This window comes from Trichogramma pretiosum, unplaced genomic scaffold, assembly GCF_000599845.2.
Source record: "Trichogramma pretiosum strain Unisexual culture from Peru unplaced genomic scaffold, Tpre_2.0 scaffold10, whole genome shotgun sequence".
Taxonomy (NCBI): domain Eukaryota; kingdom Metazoa; phylum Arthropoda; class Insecta; order Hymenoptera; family Trichogrammatidae; genus Trichogramma; species Trichogramma pretiosum.
In genome coordinates, this window is record NW_019641652.1 from 2,740,997 (window position 1) to 2,746,122 (window position 5,126).

Here is a 5,126-nt window from a genome sequence, read left to right on the forward strand (position 1 = left end):
GCTCTTTAGTTGCCTGTACACAATGTTATATGTCCATCATCAAAGTGGTAGGTTAATGATGCACAATTACGGCTGATCGCCGACAGCTATAGCTTACTTGGTATATTATAATGTCATTGGCTTTGGGGAATAGGCTATGTCGATATGTATCGTAAAGCTTCGTTGTACAATGTTAATACAAGTGTGCAGAAAAATAAGCAGTTCATCATCTTCGTCATCACCGCGCCAAAAGACTTCTTCTTGCCAAAAGGCAATTTTAGATTCATCCCAAACAGTAATGGTAGTATCGTGAAGGAACTTGATGACATTTAAAAATGTATTGTTGTTGATGCAATGAAAACAGTTGCCAATACATTAGCAAAAAGCTCCCTCTTAAAAATATAATTTTTACTCGATTTATTTATAAATACTAATTAGACAATTTCATCTTTTAAAATGATACATTTTAGTGCAAAAATGCCCCCCCCCCCCTTTTTTTTACCACAAACACGAGGAATCGGAGAAAAGTTTAAAAGGTAAATCCTGAAAATTAAATATTCGTTTTTTTAAATTTTTAAGTCAGTTAAGAATAAAACAAGACAAAACATTTACTCTAAATTGTATATAGGCTAAGACATGATCAGCGTGGTGGGTAAAAAATTAAAATTGAAACTAATTGTAAGTAAAAATTGTTATAGAGCAGATTGACACGAAAACAGGAAAATCCTCTAAATTCGAGGCAGAAGTACAAAGTTGACATTTTAATATTATATTTGACCACCTATATCTCAAGGCACGTTTTTTTGATTGTGTGATTGAATAAATAAGTGCACGTAGGAATAAAATTAAGTTCTTGACAAAAAAACGATTAGGCACGTATGGTATCATCAAGCTGAGTACAATTGGATATATGTATAGTGCAATATTACATGGTTATTAACTATGATGTGAAACAATAAAAACCGAAGAACATAAAGTAGGTAATGAGCAGTTATTATATTACGTGCTTTCGGCTCGATCAATGAAAAATACATTTTTTTTTGTAAAAAATCTCTTTTACGTTCTTTTTGAACAAGTAAAGTTTCCATCGAGCAATCAATTAACCACTGCTGGTTTCTTCTGCTGAGAGAATAAGTCATGAACTCGTATTAAATTACAATAATCGTACTGTAGGGCTCATTGCGTTAATCTTGGTTGCACGCGCTTGGGTCCAAAACATCGTAAAAATTTAATTTCGTCCTGATCCAACGTAAGCGATGAACGAAATGATTATCCGTATGCTTTAGTCGATGCGCGCACAATAGTATAGTAGCGGCACTGCCCGATGATCGAGCGAAACGATTTATACAGTTAAAAAGCGAACGATCGTCGGGTAATGTAAATTTCGCAAGTTGAACGAGCGGAGTCGAATGGCTGCATTATATACGGGCCGATAGAATTGAGCAAGCGAAAAAAATCAGCTTGAATAAAAAGTTAAGTGGAGCTGTAGCCTGGAGAATCGCTCACGCTAGTAGTAGTACTAGTAGTCGCAGTAGTAGCAGCAGCAGCAGCCATCGTAGAGTGAAAAAAAGCCTAAAAGATAATCCCGTCGATATACAGAAGGTAAGGTTCATAATGTCGACCAACCAATTTTCGGTGTACATTCTATGCGTCGTTGCACCCGCGTGCAGATCCTTCGCGTATATAGAAGGATGAAAAATAAAAATAAAATGATGTCTCGTTCACTGTGGAGTGAATATGAAGGAGAGAAAAAAAGACAACAGCGAGCTCTTATAAATGGATACAACATACGGCTAAATACAGTGGAATTTCTTATTACAAAAAGGCCAATTATGCTATTACGATGCTATAATACAGGTAGTATCGACAGAGAATGATCGCTGCTATCTGACTAGGAGAGGACAAGCTGTAAAAGAAATTCTTGTCTTTTGTTCGAGTACACTTTAGGCAGTGGACTAGGAATTTTGTTACTTATCATGAAATGGGTAATAGGGGATGTGGCATCTGGTGTTTGTATGCATGCTTTTATGCAGTTGACCCTAATTAGATAGTGGCGTCCTACCACTAGATACAAGAATGAGATACTTTAATTAGATAAATACCACTATGAGATAAAATTAAGGATAATTTTACCTTTATCAACTTATTACGATACGGAATACTGGCAGTGCTTGCCAATGGTTATTTTTTGATCGTTGTAGCATTTGCTTAGCTTATTTTCAATGGCACCGCGTACACTTTTTAACTAATATATATAAGATTCAGCCAACAGCTCGATAGTATTTAATAATAACACTTGATACAGCAACCGGCCAAATTTTATTGCTTTTTTTGAGCCTGCCCTCGCGATTTAAAAAAAAAAAGAGTGGAGAAAGAAAGAAGCATCAGCGAAGAAATGGAATATATGCGCAGGCAGCAGAACATAAACAACCAGTGACTTTTAGGCTGCTGCTGCAGGCCAAAAGTTTGCGCGCAGTCAGGTCTCAAAAGAGAGCGGCGATGTAACGCTATATGGATGATAAATTCATCGCAAACGAGACGAAAGTCCGAGGGAGCTATGCACTCCACGTGAGTGTATTATATATATATAAAAATATGTGTGTAAGTGTGCACGCGTATACGTAAGTGTATTTACACACATACACACACACATGTATAAAAGTGTATATTATTTAGTGTAAAGCAGGGCATCGACCATCAGCGCCTTGTACGTATACATACACACGCAGAGCGAGAGAGGCCGAGAGGTAATAAAGTTGCGATCATTGTAACGAGGCCCGGGGTTAAATTGCGTGGCTGTCGCGAAAAAAGAAAAGAGCGGACCGAGTAGTGCTCCTCGAGAGCGCGCAAAGGCTCGTTAAAAAAAACAGAGAGAGAGAGAGAGAAAGAAAAGGAGGGCGAGCGAACGCAAGTTTCGACCACCCGCTTCGCTAACGCCTTCTCCTTGCGCAGCCCGACCATTCCCATACGAATTTACTGTACACACACACACACACACACACACACACACACACACACATAACACATACACACACCGCACACGCTTGTACGCTCATCTCGCGGAGTGCGCGTGTGAACAACTTGTCTCATCGTTATCTTCTCATTTGATCCTCGTTTTCAGTCACTTGCGTAACTTTTGGCCTTTCCTAATAATTGACGTACACGGACTTTAGACTGAAATATTTTGAAATCGTTTCGCGAATCTGCAGCTTTTGCACAGCTCATAAGATTCCATATATACATTGTATAAATACTCGACGAGCTTAAATCAAATAGAGTGAATTACTTGTACTTACCTTAACTTTACGCGTATTGCGTGTCAAGTACGAAAAAAAAGAACAAATATAATGTGTTTTCGGCCGACTCAAAGCACGAGCCGTACATTATGCTATGCATACACAGGCTGATGTAGCTGTATGTGCGGGTGGCGGCTGGCAGTTAGGTAGCAGGTGAAACGGAACGCGAGTGCACGCTTCATACCACCAGGCCTGGCCGTGCTCACTTCGTATTTTCAACGAGGCATCGACGTTAGAATAGTATAGCAATCGCTCCTTGGCGCTTCGAGTCGATGCAGGTCGCTGACGCGCGAGCAGTGCATTAACCTCGCTGCGCAAAATATGTCGTTCCTTGACAATTAGATTTGGGCTAAAATCAAGAGGGCCAAGAGAGAGAGAGAGACGTTGCGTCGACGTCCAAGAGCGTCGAGCGGCTCGGCGGCATTTCCTCTTTGCATACTTGGAGATCCAGCGACGCAGCGAGGATATCCCCCAGTGTGCAGGACTCGCAGTACGCTCCGCAGCGTATAAGGGCCGCACGAGGACGTGCGCGCGTGGCATTATTACAGCCGACGTACCTACTCTCTTGCAGTTGGGACGATGGATGGCGAGCGGCAGGACAGCGTGAATCCGCGTAATTATACGGAGGATTGCATGTGTGCGCGCGTCTGCCCGAGTCTTGCCCCCCCGATGCATAAGCGTGCAGTTCCTACTTCGGAGCAGTTCCAACTCGTGTAAGCTGCGTATGCGTGCTCGGTTAACTTATATATAACTATGTGCAAGCTACAATGACGCATGCAACTATGCACGCGCGCCGCAATATTGCGTGAGCGCGGCTACCGTTTCTACCAATGTTTTCGCAATAATCCGAGAAAGTCGAGCCAAGTTCAACTTTACGATCGAAATACGAAAAATTGATGAAAAATTCCTATTGTAGCTTGTCTCGAGCGACGTTCAAAAATTGACTGAAGGACAATGGACTAGAGCGTAATGGTGGAAAATGCAGCCTCGGAGCTTTGCGACATGATAATTGCTTAACTCCGCTCAGAAATGCTTCCAACTTTTCCTTCTTTCGAAACAATTTTCTACTGTGTATAATGATCATAGCCCAGCATAGACAAGTAACTTTGACTTTCAGGCGTGCATAGTACCGAAAATAGTTGCCGAGAGCTTTATCGAATTATGGTGGGTTATTAAACGTATAATTATCAAGTTTTTTCTACCTTGAAATAGCAATTTTACGTCACTTTACGTCAATTTCATCGATCGACGTCTTCCACTTCTGACGTTGAATCGGAAGATAAAAATCATCGTGTATCGCTCAAGACGAGTGAACGTCAAATTCTTGACTTCGGAATATAGAAGATCGCGTCGCTTGCTCTTGAGCACGCCCCCTAACGAATCCATTGTTCAGTACTGTCATATATGTGCCACGAAGTTACATGGAGCCAGAACCTATTCTCCTGCAGTTCTCCGATTCAAAATCCAATTTCGTATTGCCATAGAGATCAAACTAAAAAACACGCACTTTTGACATTCGCAAAGCAGACTTGGGATAAGAAAGGTTGCATTTTTTATCTCGTATGATATTGAAAATAAATTTGTCGATAGGTTTTGCATAATAAATGATGGATATATTTTTACAATTAAGAGAAGTTGAAAGCAGTTACATTCAATTTATCAAATGGGCTCGTGTGAACATGCATACGTACAAAACGTTTGCTTATGGGTACTTGTGCATACGGTCGTTGCCGCTCTCTGTGCTGGAATAAAACAAGAAAATCCAAAAATTATAAAATCCGTTCGAGCTTTATCGACTCAAGAGCAAATGCAGCGAAGCGTGATTAACTTTATTGAAAATTAATGGTGCCC